The sequence below is a fragment of the Pristiophorus japonicus genome, chromosome 16 (genome assembly GCF_044704955.1).
Source record: "Pristiophorus japonicus isolate sPriJap1 chromosome 16, sPriJap1.hap1, whole genome shotgun sequence".
Taxonomy (NCBI): Eukaryota; Metazoa; Chordata; class Chondrichthyes; family Pristiophoridae; genus Pristiophorus; species Pristiophorus japonicus.
This window is the reverse complement of record NC_091992.1, coordinates 105,462,449-105,483,326: the sequence shown is the minus strand read 5'-3', so window position 1 is coordinate 105,483,326 and position 20,878 is coordinate 105,462,449. Positions and strand designations below refer to the sequence as shown.

General features: G+C 41.1%; 1 protein-coding gene across 6 annotated transcripts in view; it reads right to left on the bottom strand.

Annotated features, from left to right (window-relative positions):
* Positions 1–20,878, bottom strand: part of LOC139226697 (matrix-remodeling-associated protein 7-like) — a 137,625-nt gene that overhangs the window by 88,181 nt on the left and 28,566 nt on the right. The gene's annotated exons all lie outside the window — the stretch shown is intronic.

Sequence of the window (20,878 nt, the reverse complement as noted above, 5' to 3'; positions counted from 1 at the left end):
ATGGCTCAACCATGGCTATCAAGGGAAATCAGGGATAGTATTAAAGCCAAGGAAGTGGCATACAAATTGGCCAGAAATAGCAGCGAACCCAGGGACTGGGAGAAATTTAGTATTCAGCAGAGGACGACAAAGGGTTTGATTAGGGCAGGGAAAATAGAGTACAAGAGGAAGCTTGCAGGAAACATTAAAATGGACTGCAAAAGCTTCTGTAGATATGTAAAGTGAAAAAGGTTAGTAAAGACAAACATAGGTCCCCTGCAGTCAGAATCAGGGGAAGTCATAACTGGGAACAAAGAAATGGCAGATCAATTGAACAAGTACTTTGGTTCAGTATTCACTAAGAAGGACACAAACAACCTTCTGGATATAAAAGGGGTCAGAGGGTCTAGTAAGAAGGAGGAACTGAGGGAAATAGTGTTGGGGAAATTGATGGGATTGAAGGCCAATAAATCCCCAGGGTCTGATGGACTGCATCCCAGAGTACTTGAGGTGGCTTTCGAAATAGCAGATGCATTGACAGTCATTTTCCAACATTCCATAGACTCTGGATCAGTTCCTATGGAGTGGAGGATAGCCAATGTAACTCCACTTTAAAGAGGGAGAGAGAAAATAGGGAATTATAGACCGGTCAGCCTGACGTCGGTAGTGGGTAAAATGATGGAATCAATTAAGGAACATTTGGAAAGAGGTGACATGATAGGTCCAAGTCAGCATGGATTTGTGAAAGGGAAATCATGCTTGACAAATCTTCTGGAATTTTGAGAGGATGTTTCCAGTCGAGTAGACAAAAGAGAACCAGTTGATGTGGTGTATTTGTACTTTCAGAAGGCTTTCGACAAGGTCCCACACAAGAGATTATTGTGCAAAGTTAAAGCACATGGGATTGGGGGGTAATGTGCTGAAGTGAATTGAAAACTGGTTGGCAGACAGGAAGCAAAGAGTAGGAGTAAATGGGTACTTTTCAGAATGGCAGGCAGTGACTAGTGGGGTACCGCAAGGTTCTGTGCTGGGGCCCCAGCTGTTTACATTGTACATTAATGATTTAGTCGAGGGATTAAATGTAGGATCGCCAAGTTTATGGATGACACTAGGTTGGGTGGCAGTGTGAGCCGTGAGGAGGATGCTATGAGACTGCAGAGTGACTTGGATAGGTTAGGTGAGTGGGCAAATGCATGGCAGATGACATATAATGTGGATAAATGTGAGGTTATCCACTTTGGTGGTAAAAACAGAGACACAGATTATTATCTGAATGGTGACAGATTAGGAAAAGGGGAGGTGCAACGAGACCCAAGTGTCATGGTACATCAGTCATTGAAGGTTGGCATGCAGGTACAGCAGGCGGTTAAGAAAGCAAATGGCATGTTGGCCTTCATAGAGAGGTGATTTGAGTACAGGGGCAGGGAGGTGTTACTACACCTGGAATATTGTGTACAGTTTTGTTCTTCGAACTTGGACATTCTTGCTATTGAGGGAGTGCAGCAAAGGTTCACCAGACTGATTCTCAGGATGGCGGGACTGACATATCAAGAAGGATTGTATCAACTGGGCTTGTATTCACTGGAGTTAAGAATGAGGGGATCTCAGAAACGTTTAAAATTCTGACAGGTTTAGACAGGTTAGATGCAGGAAGAATGTTCCCAATATTGGGAGAGTCCAGAACCAGGGGTCACAGTCCAAGGATAAGGGGTAAGCCATTTAGGACCGAGATGAGGAGAAACTTCACCCAGAGAGTGGTGAACCTGTGGAATTCTCTACCACAGAAAGTTGTTGAGGCCAATTCACTAAATATATTCAAAAAGGAGTTAGATGTAGTCCTTACTACTCGGGGGATCAAGGGGTATGGCAAGAAAGCAGGAATGGGGTACTGAAGTTGCATGTTCAGCCATGAACTCATTGAATGGCGGTGCAGGCTCAAAGGGCAGAATGGCCTACTCCTAGTTTCTATATTTCTAGTCTGGAGGTGACAAACATTGAACAGGTTGCTATTGGTTCAATAGTTTTGTTTCACTCCAGTGGAGCTTGGAGCACGTGGTGGAGCATTGCAGCGAGAGAGAGAGAGAGAGGAGCATTGGCGCTGCCCTGCTGGACTCTGGTCCAGCTGTGGATTGGGTCAGTGGTGGATCTGGTGGTCAGGATCACTGCTTGCATGAACATGGCAGCTCCCTAGGGAGCTCTCCGTGAAAAAAATTTCCCTCTGGCTATCTGCTGCCATCCTTTACTCCTCTCCCCTCCCCACTGTTCAAGCCTAATAGTGGGTGCATTTCCCTTACCCCTAAAACCTGTGCTGCAAGGGCAGCTACCCGAGCCCACTGCCCATCCCCCAACCAAGTACTGTTGCTGCACTAAAGAAAATACTTGGGGCTACAAGTAACACGCATTCATTAAAGATTACCTCAAGGGAGAGAGACAGATGCAAGGTTTAAATTAGATGCAACCAGCACACAAGCATAGTTACCATTGTTTGTGGACAGTCTGCTGGGACAGAAGTGCTCCCTCCTCCTGCCCCAAAAAGTTACACAGCACCAAAATTGGAAAGCAGCACCAACTTTTTCCATTCATCTTTTTCCACTTCCTTCTCGAGGAATCATTACTAATGGATAAGAAAGGTATGAATGGAAAGAATGTGTTGCCTTAAATAGAAGGTGATCTTTGTCATAAACCTTGGCCCGTTCGACTCTGCTGTGATTAGACAGAAGATTTTCTCCAACTTTCCTTTGACACTCAAGTGTAGCATTTGGTTTCAAGTTTCCAACAGTACTGTGCTGAAAAACTGACAAGGGAAGCACTCCAAGGAATTCTTTTACAGGAGGTGCGTTAAATAAATGCAAGCAGATGTAGTAAACTCCTCAAACTAATGGCTTAATTTCCATTGGCAACACGTGGAGCAGATCATCATATCAACACACTGCGGTACAAAGGATGTGAATTTCAGACTGGAGTAAAAATAGGTTCAGTTTTAATCGCTACAATCATGCTCAAGATGCAAGAGCAGTTTTACTTGAGAAAAATCAGCAAAAATTTGCAGACTTAGTATTGCAATTTTGCCAGCAACAAACCCAGCCTCTGGCATACTGAGAAAGTCAGCTTGTGTTTAGTTTTATGAAGTATGTAGCTATCACCAGGCAAGGTTTAGCAGTAGATGTAATGGATTTATTAATTCAAGAAACAAGCAAACACAATGCAGGCAATTTTAACCAAACTCACCTGACAGGAAACTGCCAGGATTGGGTTCAAGGCTGGATTTACACCCCATCCCATCTTATTCTCCATTGAAGTCAATATAGGATTAAAATTGGGCAGGTGCAAAACTGACATTGCACTCAATCTGGTCAGTTTCCCCAATTGTTGTTCGGTTCCAATTTTCTTCCCTCCCCATCCATCATAACAGATTATTGGAGTGAGCTGTGGGAAGGCATTTTCCACCATCTCAAAAGAACATTTCATAAGTCAAAATGAACACAGGACTGAAAACAAATCTTGAGTTCATCTAGCCATTCCAAACTAAAGCCCCTCAATGTCCAGGAACTCAAAACAATCTAATGCTTCCTTAAAAATATCTGGCATAACCACCAAAATTCAATACATATGCTCGAATAAGTTTGTAGAAGGGAAAAAGTTATAATTTGTGCAGAGTTCAATGTAGAAGCAAGTCCTTAAATTGGTTGAATTGCCTCAAGCAATGCCCAGGTGCCGTGAACTTCAACTGAACTCAATCCATTCTTCATTCAATGCTGGCTCCGGCCTTTATAACAAAGCTTTGAATGCCTATTATTCAATATTTTGGTTGTGGCAGCAAGTGACCCTCAATTAGTGCATCAGACCCTTGTTTTAACTGTCAAAATGCTTTAAACTCATTATGAAGCATTACCTCAGAACAGACGGCTGTCCTACAGTGACATGGAAACCAGCTGAGAGAATTGAGCTTTGAAAAATTACAAAAATTGACAGCTTTGAAACTTGAAGTTTTGCCTCAGGCCGCACAGGATTTCCAGGACGATGCAATAACTAGGCTTTTTTTTTGAAAGAAAGAAAGGAAGTTTGACATAGCGGAGGATGGTGTTCCACTGGTACTTAATTTACTGAGGACAAAATCAGTTTGCGGCTGTCCTGTAGATGGGATTTTATCCAGCAACTTTGAAATCCAAGTGTGGAGAAATCAGGGACTCTGGTCTTCCAGGAGGAAGGGCGTCAATAAATTAGATTTTTCTGTATCTGCTTGGTGGAACATTTGTGCACCCATTTCAACTCAATCTTTTCCTGCTATTTATCTCCATTACCTCAGAAGTATACTGGCCATTGTCCTTGGCTACAGCAATACCATGAATTACTAAGACAAAGAAAAGATTTAATCTTAAGTAATGGTTGGTTTTTAAATATATATCAAATGAAAATCAATTCGACACGTTGGGGGGGGGGGGGGGAAATGTTTTGGTTTACTGAAGTTCTGTATTTACACTTTATAACATGCTAAATGTTACAATATTTTATTATCCCTCCTGTAAAGAAAGGGTTAATCAGAATGACAACACACTCACCCAAGACTACTATTGATTTTCTGTTATTTCTTTAAACACCTAACATTAAAATATATGATCCAATTTAAAATGACCAATTAACATTTGTACAAGGAGCAACATTCCAGCAATGGCCAGTTAGTGAAGGAATCACCTACTTAATGTGGGAACATAAAGATGTACCATTACACACCAGTTCCTAGGCCACAGGGATCACAGATAATGAGCAAAGGACAAAAGTTAGTCTTGCAAAAGGAAAAACATCTGGGAATCATCCTTTTTAATGTTTGATGGGCAATCAATGATGGCTGGTCCAGAATCAAGGACACCAATTATCAAAGGTTCTTGTCCAATTAGTTTCTCCTTGTACTTTAACTTGGCATCATGTAATGCAGAAATGTACAAATTGTCAGGATAAGAAATGCAGGATAAGTGACTGAGTGCTTGGATTTGCAAGGGGTTGATTCGCTTACACTTTTAAACTCATGCACGAGTTCCAACCGTCAGGTGTGGTTGTATGTGAATGTTTCAGTACTGTATGCTCAATCAACACATGACTGAATTATCTGTTGAAGACAGAATCTCTGATAATAACCATCCTCCAATATCTTAGAAAATCAACCATAAAGACTACAATTTCTTATTTGAAATGCAAGGTCAATAGAACCTTCCTGAGGGATTGTGAAGCATCACTTCCTCCCCATTGTATTCCTGCATGACATAACAATCAACATTGCACTAGTTCATTAACTTGGAGTGATGTGCACCTGGACACCCAAATCCCTGTGCTCCTCCACAGATCATAGTCACAATTTTTTAATTTTTTTAAATTAAATTCCACATTTGTCTTTGATCCCAAGTTGGTGACCTCACACTTTCCCATGTGTGAACTGGATCGGCCATACTTTTGCCCACTTAATCTGTCCCTTTGTAACTGCTCGCATCTACACAATGTAGTGTCTTCCAGCTGGTCATTTGCAAACTTGGATACATTCCTCCAAGGTCACTGATACCCACAATGAAAAGCAAAGGCCCCAGTACAGATCTCTGGAAACTGTCTCGTCACATTCAACTATCAGAGTACATTTCCTTCACCTCTACTCCATCTCCAAGCTCCCAACCTTTACAAATGCCTTTAGTCACAAAATCAGAATAAAGGCTAGTGTGACAATCCAAGGATAAAGAAAGGTTACTTGTTAAAATCAATTAAAGTCTAAGCGCTTTCTGGTATCTACCTGTACATGATCATGCAATATTTAAAAAGAGAGTACTTGAGTTTCTAATTAAAAGCAGACCAGTCTACTCAAGGTATACCTATGGCTCATTTGATAGGTCTAATTCAATCTGCTCTTAAAATTCTTCTCCCAATCAATCATTCCATTGTTTATTTATAGTTGGTTGTTCCCTCTATACTGCACCCCTTCCCCCAGGTGATTACACAATCATTTACAATTTGTTCATTATTCAAAGCAGATATTCATAAGATGCTACCTGTGCAATGGTATTTTTTTTTTAAATAAATATAAATGCTTTGGGTATAGGCAGAAGTAGCTACACAAGATTTAAAATAATAAATCTCAGCTTCACATTACAAAGTGCCAATAGACCACAAGTAGTTGTTGGGATCCCACTGGAGTTCTGTTGCATAATGAAGTGAGGAGAGAGCAAGCACGTACAAGTGAAGAGGACAGCACGAGCTAACAAGAGCAGAGAAAGAAAAAGCCAACAGAACTGATGTGGAGTTGGAGCAGGAGCTAGAGCTAGCTCTGGAAGAGAGAGAGTCTCTTTTACACTGCTGACAGTTGGGAAAACTGCTTTGCAGCAAAAGATACTACAGCAGCACCCTAAAACTAACCTGATACAAAAACAGTGCGATACTGAACAAGAGATCCTGCCAGACAAAAAGGAACATACTGCTCAATAAACACCAGACACTGCCAAACAACACCCAGAAATGCAGCTTTAAGAGCACACTGAATAATTTGCCTGCCATTGTCCAGTTCACTACAGGAAGACACATCTTCCAGTGCATTTAAATATAGACACTAAGTGGAGTTATAGCATTACTCAATTACTTAAAATCAAACTGTACCTGGAAGTTATCGGCCCTCAAAGTTGGAGCTTCAAATTATGCTGCGGATGTTAATTTCTGATTATGTGACTTTACAGCACAGGAGGCCATTTGGCCCATCGAGTCCTTGCCAACCAACAAGCTATCCAGCTCTTGATCTGCAGCCTTGAATAGGTACTTGGAAGTGCCATAATCTACAAGTACTTTAAGTGCTACGAGGGCTTCTGCCTCTACCACCCTCTCAGGCAGTGTGTTCCACACCCACGTGAATGAAAAAGTTTCTCCCCAAATCCTAGAAACCTCTTGCCAATTACTTCCAATTTATGCCCCCTGATTATTGACCCCTCTGCAAAGAGAAATAGATCCTTCCTATCCACTCCAAGCCCCTCAATTAGGTTCCCCATCAGCCTCTTCTGTTCCAAAGAAAACAACCCCAGCCTATCCAGTCTTTCCTCAGCTAAAATTCTCCAGTCTAGGCAACATCCTTGTTAATCTCCTCTCTATCCGCCCATCCTCCCTGTAATGCAGTGACCAGAATTGCACAGTACTCTAGCTGTGGCTTAACTAGTGTTTTACAATTCAAGCTTAATCTCCCTGCTCTTATATGCAATGCCTCAGCTAAAAGACAAGTATCCGACATGCCGCCTTAACCACCTTATCTACCTTCAGGGATTTGTGGACATAACCTCCGGATTCCTTTGTTCCCCTACATTTCAGTGTTCAACTATTTCTTGTGTATTCCTTGCTCCATTAGCAAATGCATTACCTCACTTCTCCAGATTGAATTCCCTTTACCACTGTTCTACCCAGTCCATTGAGATCTTCCTGCAGTCCAGCTTTCTTCAACCACACGGCCAATTTTCTGTATCATCTGCAAACTTATTAAATCATACCCCCTACATTATCTAAATCATTGATATATGTACACCACAAAAAGCAAGAGACCTAGTATTGAGCCTCGCAGAACCCCACTGGGAACCACCTTCCAGTCACAAACACCTGTCAACCATTACCCTTTGCTTCCTGCCTCTGCCAATTTTGGATCCAAAAACTGCCAATCTTGTTTTGAACCAAATGGGAGCTTGCTCTGTCTTTGGTTGGAGTGATTCCATGGTTTATTATGGTATCAGAAGTCCACTACATTCCACATTCTATAGAGGGGGATTTTGAGCCAATCTAAAAAGGGCCCTTTTATTGCAGAGACATCATGAACATGTTAATATTTAAATGGAAAAGAATTACAACTCAATTAATAAATGCAGAATGCAACTAAAGCCCAGTAATGGACTCCTGCAAATGCAGCATTAACAGTTATTTGTTGGGCACTTGCCAATGTCGACAAGATCAAGAACTGACAATATACTTCTAATGAAATAAATACCACACTTGTCAGTCACCTTAATAAAATGTCTAACCATGTTATTCTGCAAAGTGTTTGCAGGAGACCCATTAATTGCACAATTGAATTTTTTCACAATTAGGACAGTTAAACTATTGTTTTTAAATTCCAAGTACAGATAGCTTACCTCCCATCAACTTGCAAATTATACAACCACCAAAATCACTAGTTTATTGAAAAATACCTTCAGTACCTCAGGATTCGACACTGCACATGCACACTAGAATGAGCAGCATGTATGTTTTGACTTCTATAAATGCACAAAAGCACATTTTTGCACAATACAAAAAAGGGTCAATCGATCAACTGCAACACAAATTTCTTCTCGTCAGGAATCAGATAGTGAACCTCAAAGTGCCACCTGTAAGTCAAATTATCCACAAGAGCTTTTAACATTACACAAATTCCTAAATATCCAGCTAAACTTTGGTTGTCTTCACGAAGGCACAAATAACCTTCCAGAAATATTAGGGGATCAAGGGTCTAGCAAGGAGGAACTGAAGGAAATCAGTCAGGAAATTGATGGGATTGAAGGCCGATAAATCCCCAGGGCCCGATAGTCTGCATCCCAGACTACTTAAGGAAGTGGCCCTAGAAATAGTGGATGCATTGGTGATCATTTTCCAACATGACCAGTTCTATGGATTAGTTCCTATGGATTGGAGGGTAGCTAATGTAACGCCATTTTTTTTTTTTAAAATGAGGGAGGGAGAAAAAAAAACAGGGAATTATCGACCTGTTAGCCTGACATCGGTAGTGGGGAAAATGTTGGAATCAATTAAAGATGTAATGGCAGCACATTTGGAAGCAGTGACAGGATCGGTCCAAGTCAGCATGGATTTATGAAAGGGAAATCATGCTCGACAAATCTTCAATTTTTGAGGATATAACTAGGCAAGGAGAACCAGTGGATGTGGTGTATTTGGACTTTCAAAAAGACTTTTGACAAGGTTCCACATGAGATTAATGTTCAAAATTAAAACACATGGTATTGGGGGTCATGCATTAACGTGGATGGAGAACTGGTTGGCAGACAAAGCAAAGAGTAGGAATAAACAGGTCCTTTTCAGAATGGCAGGAAGTGACTAGTGGGGTTCCATGAGTTTGTGCTGGGTCCCCAGCTATTTACAATATACATTAATGATTTGGACAAAGGAATTGAATGTAATATCTCCAAGATAACACTAAGCTGGGTAGCAGTGTGAACTGCGGGGAGGATGCCAAGAGGCTGCAGGGTGACTTGGACAGGTTAGGTGAGTGGGCAAATGCATGTCAGATGCAGTATAATGTGGTTATTCACTTTGGTGGCAAAAAGGAAGGCAGATTATCTGAATGGTGACAGATTAGGAAAAGGGGAGGTGCAACTAGACCTGGGTGCCATGGTATGTTGTCAGTGAAAGTTTGCCTGCAGGTGGTGAAGGTGGCAAATGGCAAGAGGATTTGAGTATCGGAGGGGGGAGGTGTTACTGCAGTTGTACAGGGCCTTGGTGAAGCCACACCTTGAATATTGTGTACAGTTTTGGGTCTCCTAATCTGAAGGAGACATTCTTGCTATTGAGGGAGTGCAGTGAAGGTTCACCAGACTGATTCCCAGGACTGACATGAGACTGGATCGACTAGGCTTTTATTCACTGGAATTTAGAAGAATGAGGAGATCTCAAGCATAAAATTCTGACAGGCTTGGACAGGTTAGATGCAGGAAGAAAGTGTGATGTTGGGGAAGTCCAGAATCAGAGGTCACAGTTTAAGGATAAGGGGTAAGCCATTTAGGACCAAGATGAGGAGAAATTTCACTCAGAATTGTGAACCTGTGTAATTTTACAACAAAGTTGTAGAGGCCAGTTAGATATATTCAAAAGGAAATTACATGTGGCCCTTACAGCTAAAGGGATCAAGGGGTATGGAGAGAAAGCAGGAATGGGGTACTGAAGTTGCATGATCAGTTTGAATGGTGGTGCAGGCTCGAAGGGTTGAATGGCCTACGCCTAAACCTATTTTCTATGTTTCTATGTTAGTGTCGTTAAAAAAACATGGCTCCCTTATACCATTTCCAACAACAATTTTGTAAAGCACCTTTAATGTAGTAAAACGTCCTAAGGCGCTTCACAGCAGTGCAAGAATTTCCAGGGAATGAATTCAGTCACATTACAACAAAGTGATTGCACTCAAGTACTTCACTGGCTGTAAAGCACTTGGAGATGTTCAGTGGTTGTGAAAGGCACTATATAAATCAAAGTCTTTCACCAGTTGCTCAGCTGATGAATTTTCTTCCATTACAGAACTTGGGGAACTCAATTTCCAAGCGAGCATGGCCCACAGCAGCCCCTAAAATCATAAACATTAACATGGCTGCAATTGGGATTTTTTCCCTCAATGTCCACATGCAGCAATTGCTGGACAATAATTGAGGCCTGGGCTGATAAGTGTCAAGCAATGACCATCTAACCACCTCTTTGGCATTACCACCACCAGCATCCAGTGAGTCACCATTGACCAGAAACTCCTGGACGAGCTGATAATACTTGATCAGAGCAAAATTCTGTGTCCTACACGAACATTTAATTATTGTTGAAGATATGGATCACAGGATCAGAAGCAGCTGGACAGGAATGTAGATATTTCAAATTTCATATCCTGTCCCAAAAAACCTGCTATTCACTAAAAATGTGCAAAAACCAAACAGCATAGGAGGATTTTAATATCTATTCAAATACCGTGAACAAAATTATGCTGGATACAGAAATGTTACTGCAGTCAAAGAATTAAGCCAACACAAAACACACTACTGTAGTACTCCAAGGCCAAGTAATTCCCAACAGAATCTCAGTTTGGCTTATGAAACCACACTTGGTAAAAATGCATTGATACTGGGATTAATGGCAGGTTCTGTTATCCATCCTCACAGCTGACTTACATTCTGAATGCTGCAAGTGTGCTAGAAAACATTCAACATGTAGGATTCCAAATTATATATTCATAACTACCCTCAAATACAATACAACAAAATCAGGCTTTGTTTAGTTCTCTACTGATTCACAATCTAATTAGAACAATGCAAATTCCTGCTCAGAACCTCATGTAAAGTATGTTGGAATTCCTGGCTGAGCACTGACATTTTTAAAGAGCATGGTGCTTGCAAATTTTTTTTGCTGATGACAAATTGCATCACTTGTGTATGACATCACTGCAATGAAAATAATTCAGCTTTTTTTTTTAAAAAAGGTTCCCCTCCCACCCCAAACAGTTCCTTCAAGAAAGTCTCATTTTTCACAGAAAACTACACTGCCCACCCATGGCCCCGTCTTTATTAATTCATTCAGATTTTAAATAATTTATATAGCTTGTTTTGCCATTGAGGGGGAGGACAAGCAAAAAACTTTGGATCTCACTAACAGCAGCAGCCCCAATCAAGGCCAAGAGAAGGGTCACTTAGTCATCCATCACCAGATCTGGTGTGAGGTCAAGTTAGCTTGGAGACTTGCTGTCCAATAAAAACATCCATTGCTTCATCCTGGAGGGCAGACTCACATGCTTTCCTTCCTCCTCATCCCTCCCACCCAAACACAGACCACCTTCTTATGCCCATCTCTCCTCCATCTTTGCCTCTCCAAGTGTGAAGGACTCAGCTTTATCAGTGATCAAAACCACCCAGTCGGCTTTTACTCTCTTGCCCACTAAACCAGATCACCCCAATCTCCTTTCCGCTCAAGTGAATCTCTAGTTTCTCCACAATGCTCACCTCACCCAGGCGAGCAAGTGCCTACTCACAAACTAATTCCATTACACTCCTGGTCACCAAACTTCTTCCTGGCCTCATGCGTATCAATAGTAAAGCATTCCCCTTCTCAGTACTGTCATCCTTACAAAACCAGTCATCACTTCCCTCAAACCTACACAACTATCCTCACTAAGCTGGGTGGCAGTGTGAGCTGTGAGAAGGATGCAGGGTGAATTGAACAGGTTGGGTGAATAGGCAAATACATGGCAGATGCGGTATAGTGGATAAATGTGAAGTTATCCACTTGGTGGTAAAAACAGGAGGGCTGATTATTATCTGAATGGTGACAGATTGGTAAAGGGGGAGGTGCAATGAGACCTGGATGTCATGGTACATCAGTCATTGAAGGTTGGCATACAGGTGCAGCAGGCAGTGAAGATAGCAAATGGCATGTTGGCCTTCATAGCAAGGGGATTGGAGTATAGTAGCAGGGAGGCCTTGGTAAGGCCACATCTTGAATATTTTGTGTACAGTTTTGGTCTCCTAATTGGAGGAAGGACATTCTTGCTATTGAGGGAGTGCAGCGAAGGTTCACCAGACTGATTCCTAGGATGGCAGGACTGACATATGAACAACTGGATCTACTATGCTGATATTCACTGGAATTTAGAAGAATGAGGACATCTCAAACATAAAATTCTGATGGGACCGGACAGGTTAGATTCAGGAAGAATGTTCACGGTGTTGGGGGAAGTCCAGAACCAGGGATCACAGTCTAAGGCTAAGGGCTAAGCCATTTAGAACTGAAATGAGGAGAAACTTCTTCACTCAGAATTGTGAACCTGTGGAATTCTCTACCAGAGAAAGTTGTTGGGGCCAGTTCATTAGACATTCAAAAGGGAGTTAGATGTAGCCCTCACAGCTAAAGGAATCAAGTGGTATGGAGAGAAAGCAGGAATGGGGTACTGAAATGCAAAATCATATTGAATGGTGGTGCAGGCTCAAAGGGCTGAATGGCCTACTCCTGCACCTATTTTCTATGTTTCTAACCAACTACTGCCCCTTTACCCTCCGATTTCTTCCCAACCAAAGTCAAAAACAATATTCTTGACCTCTAGCTTTCAACAAGGTTTACTGAACCATCATCCCCATTGACCAGCTCAGAGATTGCCTGCACTTCATTTCTACTCACATCTACCCAATTGTAGTCAAAACATCCCAGCAATGGCATATCTGCCCCACCCCAGCATTCTTCCTTGGCCCCCTCCTCTCATCTAAACAAAATATGTGTTCATCTAAACAAATGTACATTGATGACACCAAGTTTAACCATTCCGTACCTCCTTGACCGCTCCAATGCACGTGCTTGTCTGCCATTGTCTTTTGACAACTGATCATTGGGAATACTAAAGCCATCATCTCGGGCCCCACTCATGGCCACTGACTAGCCCTCAACCAGCCCACATCTGATTGGGAGTGGTGTAGTTCAATCTTGGTGTCCTGTTCCACAGAACAGAAAAATAAATGTAGCATCTTTCACAACACCAGGATGTCCCAAAGTGCTTTACAGCCAATGAAGTGTAGTCACAGTTGTAATGTAGGAAACCAATTTGTACACAGCAAAATCCTATAAATAGCACTGCGATAATCACCAGCTTTAGCGATGTTGACAGGGATAAATATTGGCCAGGATACCAGGAAAGACTCCCAGCTCTTCCAAATAGTGCTATGGGATCCCTTATGTCACGAGAGGGGCTTGGTTTAACTCATCAGAAAGATAGCACCTTCAACAGTGCAGCACTCCCTCACTGCACTGGAATGTCAGCTTTGATTTTGTGCTCAAGTCTCAGAATGGGGCTTGAACCCACAACCTTTTGACTTGTGTTATAATCTGAAATACTAATTATATTCAACTTGTAAAATTAAAAAGCCCAAAAAATTGCATATATCGGCTTTAATGTGTTTCAATGCATCATTCAGGAGATGACCATGCCCCTACAAAAATGAAAAGCAAAATGTAGACGGTGTAAACCAGACATTATTATCCAGCAGCTTGATTTTTGTTTAAAGCTCTTAATAGCTTAACAGAAATAAAGCCCTTTGATGTGGTCACCATATTTGCACAGCTTACCAATAAGGAGGCTTTTCTATTAGACTTTGCCTAACCCCTAGAAAAAAAAACAGAAGTTATTTTGGATAAACTCAAGGATTCTGCCTTTAAGTGCCAACCTCAAAAAGGCACTTCTGGCACACGAGAAAATAAGTGAAATCACAGTAAACGAATATTGTTCAGTTATGATTCAGAGAGCAACTGGTGTTACTCAAAGCACATTTCCATTTATGGCCATGCTTCAGTTTTACAACAGATGCTAGTCATCCCTACGAACAAATTACTTCTGTCAAATGGTGAGGAACCACTAACTACCTATAAACCATTCCCCATGTCAAACAAAAAGTAAACCCAACCCTGTGAAGTAGGATATCCGAGGCTACAGTAAACTTGGAATAGTTATACATTCCAACGACATTGCAGTATTGAGCATTATTCTGGTTAGACACATCAGGCAGCAGAAGTGTACAGAAAAAAAGATTTCATTTAAGATACTGCACAAGTAGTGCAGCATATTGTCAAACTAACACTGCCAATTCCCGATCTTGGCTAGGTCATCAAAAGGAGGAATATCCTCAAGGAGGTGGTGGATGAGAAAAAGGAAAGAGTAAACAGAACAGTGAAGTGCATGTCCTGGCATCCAGTCAAAGATACCAGACGCAAGCCGTTTCCCTATACGGGGGATGATCTTTCTCTGTACTCACCAAGCTCAGATTGCCAACATCTGCTCTTCATCCTTGTGTAGTGTGCCCACTGGCTTGATGCAAATATCAGATTGCTAAAGGCATCTCAGCTGCAATGACTGAAGTCAGTGGATAGGGAACAATGTTGAGGTTAGTATATTTAGCTTTCACCTATATGGAGTCAGTTTAATTGCACAGGAACAGAGCTCAAAACAATTCTCAACATAGGAACTTGGGTGGAGATGATCAGGATAGGGAAAATTATGCACATGCTGTGAAAGGAAGAGATTGTCCATTCATCATCATTCTAACCTTTATTTTGAACTGATCAACTATTAAAAAAAGAATTGACAAACCAAAAAGTGAAGGGCCTCACCAGAGGATAGCAACACTGAATCCAAGGGTTTGGGTTTTGTAGGCAAAGCAAAGAGCAGATGCTGGAATCTCAGTGTTGGAAGATCAGGAGGAAATAGAACTTTGAGGTAACTTTGGCAAGGGGAGGGGGGGGGGGAACACAAGGTATTTCTATTTGAAATCAGAGGCTACCACAATTGCCATGAACATAGCTTTGGTGTGAGGCCATGTCAGTTGCCTGTTCAAGTGCATTGCACCAGTATTCTGAAGTTGGATAATTTGAGAGTCAACAGCAGCTTTCATAAGTACTGATACAAAGACAATGTTTTGAATGGCAAGAGGAGGAGATCGATCATAGGGTAAAGGTTAACACTACCAAATTTCTAGAGATGTTAATATAGATTGGGAATACTAGAAATAAAATAGCAAAAACCAACCAGGATGAGATTAGAGGTACACATTGATGATCGGAAGGATGAAATTTGAACAAGTAGTTCTATTGATGGATCAGACAAGATTTATACTTGGTTTATAGTGGTAGAGCACAGAGACAACATACCATACAACCGATGGAAGGACAAGCTGGACCCAGTTCTACCAAGAAGGGCAGTTATTTTCATCACTTTTCCAGTTAGTTTAACCACTTACCACTATCTCCTCTAACTGGAGCTTGCCAATTTCTCAGGCATTTGATTTGCCAATCACAGTATTTGCAGCCCAAGTTGGTAATTTCTACATCAGCTAAGGGAATTCAAAAATGCATTTTTCCCCTCTTTCCAGAATTTAAAAGCATTACAGGGTACAAAAAAAAAAATGTACAACATACAGGGTGGATAAAAGGGGAAACAGTGGATGTAGTATTTGGATTTCCAGAAGGCATTTGACAAGGTGCCACATAAAAAGGTTACTGCAGAAGATGAAAGTTCAGAGTTGGGGGCAATATATTAGCATGGCGAGGGGATTAGCTAACAGAAGAGTCAGGATCAATGGTTCATTTTCAGGTTGGCAATCAGTAACCAGTGGGGTGCCGCAGGGATCAGTGCTAGGACCCCAACTATTGACAATTTATATTAATGACTTGGAGGGAGGAAGGGACAGAGTGTAACGCAGCCAAGGTTGCCAATGATACAAAGATGGGAGGAAAGGCAACGTGTGAGGAGGACACAAGAAATCTGCGAAAGGGCATAGTGGGCAAAAATTTGGCAGAAGGAGTATAATGTTGGAACGTGTGAGGTCATGCTCTGACAGAAAAAAAACAGTGCAAGTTATTTAAATGGAGAAAGATTGCAAAGTGCTGCAGTACAGCAGGACCTGGGGGTACTTGTGCATGAAACAAAAAGTTAGTATGCAGGTATAGCAAGTGATCAGGAAGGCCAATGGAATCTTGGCCTTTATTGCAAAGGGGATGGAGTATTAAAGCAGGGAAGTCTCACTACAGTTGCACAGGGTACTGATGAGGTCACACCTGGAATATTGCATGCAGTTTTGGTTTCTATCTTTACAAAAAGGATACATTTGCTTTGGAGGCAGTTCAGAGAAGGTTCACAAGGTTGATTCCAAAGATGAGGGGGTTGAACGGAGGAAAGGTTAAGCAGGTTGGGCCTCGACTCATTGGAATTCAGATGAATGAGGGGATCTTATCGAAACATTGAGGGGGCTTGACTGGGTGGCTGCAGAGGATGTTTCCACTGATGGGGGGGGAGAATGAGACTAGAACTAGACAGCATGATCTTAGAATAAGGGGACACCCATTTAAAAATGGAGAAATTTCTTGAGGGTTATGGAAAATGGAATTTGCTGCCTCAGCTGTGGAAGCTGGGACATTGAATAAATTTAAGACAGAAAGAAAGTTTCTTAAACAACAAATGATTAAAGGGGTTATGGGGAGCAGATCTGGCTCCATGATCAGATCAGCCATCATATTAAATGACGCAGCAGGTTCAAGGGGCCATATGGCCAACTCTTATTTCTTATGCACTGGCTGGAGCCACAGGAGTGGCACCAGAGCAGAAAAACAAACTTTTGAAAAAAAAATTTATAAGTTAATTTAACAAAGTCTTCCCCCTACTACTTTATATAGCTTTCCTAATGTTCAGGAAAAGTAAAACTTTTAACTGCTGAAGTGACCTATAACTGCTGCAATTTCCAGCTTCCTCCCCCTTTCAGGGCAAAACTCCATGTATTACAGTGCAACATTCTGCAATTAGTTATAACCATGTCACAACTGAACACCTTGGACATGAGAAATGTAGGTTATTCTAAACAAATTGCACAATCCTCATTTTAAAAATGTATTTTTCAGCAGTTTGCAAATCATCATGAGTGAAAGCAAATCCTCAGTCATACTTAACACATACAACTGGTCACACCATAGATGAATACAATTCCCATAGAACCAGCACAGACACCTGGAGTACATATTACACCATTACTAACATCATTTTCCACAACCGGTTGGAAGAAAGGTTTGATCAAAACCATGTGGTGCAACTAGCAAAATAGAAACGATTGTTGAAATAGTTCACAATGAACATCTGGTTTCTAGCCATCTACTGTTTTGCCCAAGGTATAAAGATTCAAAGCAAATTGCTGAAACAGCCACTTTTATAATACAACCTTCACACCTTCCAAAACAGATTTACTTACTTTAAAAAGCACTTTGCCCAAGCCAGACATCTACAGAAAGCAGCTTAATGTTTACCCCAAATATATTTGTTTCATAAGTTTTGATCTAATTGTATTATACCGGAGGACAAATATATATGTTTGACATTACACAATGCACACCAGATGTTTGATAGAAAAAAATAAACTGGCTCAAAACAGCCAATTCATGGAAACCGCATCTGTGAGAAGCTTTAATGTACTTAAAGGCTACTGGGCCAGAGTCGAGCTCATTTATTATTTGCAGCTTTTATAGAAGTCATTCAATGCACAGTTTTCAACTATTTCATTAACCAAGTGTGACTTCCAATCCCTGGACTTCAAACATTCAGCCTCAATGTAATTCAGGTCTAAAAAAATATGTATGTCTCCTTTCCCAGTCAGTCAGTGAAATAAGATCGAATTTTATTTACATTGTTCACTCAATCACGTGCTACACTTGCTCCTCACACCACCACCCCCCCCCCCCCCCCCCACCCCAAAAGATCCATTAGGGTGGCATGTATTGGAGCTTGGATAAAACTAAGTGTGCAACACAAGAAAAGCATTTCACTTAAATTTCTACAACATTTTAAATAGTGTCAGATTAGAAAGGAAGGAGTCATCTATTGACAGCTTTGATAATTAATGTTTGGAACAGCCTGCAATAGAGTAAGCGATCTAGAACACTGACAGCAGCTGGGTCAGCAACATTGCACATGTCTGGGGACTCACAGGAAGAGTACAATCCCAAGTTTCTTGCTGCATGGCAAAAGTATAATTTTGACTAACATTATTCATGGCAAGAGAAAAACCATTTGCTAGGAGGCTCAGAATGAACTATTTATAAGAGGTGGGGGGTGGGTTGTCACAGACCCAGTGAGCTGTCTGGCAGACAGTCTGACAACATTAATCCACATTCATCATAAACTACTCCCAGTTCTCTTAACCCAATCAGTTCCATGTATCTGCCAACACGACCATGGTTTGTATGGTCAATTAGACAGGCTGATCAAGAAACTTAAATTGTTGCAGAACAAAACCTGTTCCTCAGCCTAAGGCACCAACAGTACTCAAAACTCAGATTTAAGATATAGAATTCCAATTCCTGGCTAAGCCCTTCAATATTCCCCCACGCCCACAAAAAAAAAGTTACATACTGCTGAATAGTAGTATTGACCACTTGCATGTCTTCTAATCTTAAGAGTCAATACCTACCCAAAATGAACAGTGATTTTCCTGTATTGAATCCAAATCTCAGCATGGACCCACGAAACACTGATCTGAAGGATGCTATCTTTGGATTCATTTAACATTTCATCTCTTGAAACATCAAACTACAAACAACAATCAAATTTCAGACATCCCAGTTAGTCTGTTGCTTCCAACATCCCCAGACAAAATTATCTTTCACTCATAACTGGGATTGGGCAGTGGTCACATTGCCAACATAACCAGCATTCCTCGAGAGAGAGGAATCAGCCAGTCCGCTGAATGTTGCAGCAATCAACCCTCGTTTGCCTAAAAATACCTGGCTGCAATTGATCCTGCTCTAATACAGCAATGGAGAAATCAGAAGCAGCACTGAACAAGAATCAGGTCAGTTTTAAAAGGCATCGTAATAGGCTCGTCTGGCTTTCTTCAGACTTGGAACGGTTCAACTTTGAACAGTTGTATGCTGTTACAATCATACTGCATTGTACATTTTCCCTGATTCTAATATAACTAAACTTGGTTAACTCAGATGCTTGATAATCCTATGTAACTTGACAGAACCTTTACCACTTTCTGCAACCATCAGATTTATCTCGCAAACCCACTGAAGTAAACAGCCTTCAACTCAACATTTCACCGTCAATTTGCAGAAGACTAAATCTACTGGGATGTGAGGAAGTTGCTATTGAATCAAAATGCTTGTAGGCTGTAATGGCAGAGGATTTGAGATACTTATTTTTAGAATGGTGATTGTGCAGAAAATGAGATGTATTCTCATCATGGATCAGATAATAGGCTCACACACAAGTCCATTGTTTGAGTTGGAGGCTTTTAAAATTAGTGATCCTTGTACAATGGTATTTTTCAGATTTCGTCAGTTTAGAGAAAAATACTGTCATGGATACACTTCTAAATAGCTCCACAATTCAAAGTGGGGCAATTCACATCTATGCAGATTGTGAAAAATGACAGACAACAGGAGAATACAGAAGCATAAGCAATGATTACTGCAGTACTAAATAAAATCAATTAGAAACTGGGCTGTATATCCACAGGAATTGAGCACAAATCTCAGGCAATGTTTGTACAGGGAACTGGATCAACATTACCTAGAGTACAATGCACAATTATTGCAAGCAAGGCATTGGAGAAGGTGCAAACAGGAATTAGGCACCAAAGTTAAGCAGGGAAGCTCAAGTCAGGAGAGTGATGGAATACTCACTTGCCTGAGTGGATGTAACTGCAACACAAGACGACCAACCATCCAAGACAAACCAATCCACATTATTGAACTCAGTAACCACCCCGCCACCATCAGTGCACTGTGGCTGCAGTCTATACTATCTACAAGACGACAAGACAATTCATCAAACTTGTTTAGCCAGCAATTCCCAGCTCCATGACCTCTGCCACAGTGAAGAACAAGAGCAGCAATAAAGGGACCATCACCTTGAAGATTCCCTCTAAGTTCCACATCAGGACTTGCACATATACAACTGCATCAAAAATGTATAATTTTCTCAGATATCATCATCACCACCACATGAAGTTGGTTCAAAGAATCAACTCACCACAACCTTCAGGACAGGTGCTAAATGCAGTCTTGCCAATGCCACCCACATTGTTAATTTAAAAAAAAAGAGCTGGAACATTTATATTGGAGAAACAAAAGCTTGTTGTAATCTTAGCGTCTAACTGTTAAAAAGAAGAAAGTCAATGTTTATGATCATGAATACTTGTACAAGAGGGCATACGCTCAAACTTGTGGGAAGAAAATATGGATTTGGTTTAATGTAATGCAGAGGGCAGAAAATATACTGGAATGCACACAAATACATCTCAACTCTAGTGAGGGACAGAAAAGGAGATGCACATTTTCACACCTTCTAAACTGCTTCACAGCCAATGCAGTACTTGAAGTTTAATTACTTTTGTAATATGAGAAAACATGACAGCCAATAGCCACAAACAGCAATGAGATAAAATGATCAGATAAATCAGTTTAGTGGTGTTGGATGTGATCACTGTGCCCTTTTAAGTGGATATTGATGAGACCTCAAGAACATCTCCCATCATCAGGATTTTGCTGAATCATAGTAATTTCAGATTGTGCGCACAAACCACTTCCTGGCCAAATACAGATGACAAAGGCCACTTGGATCATCTTA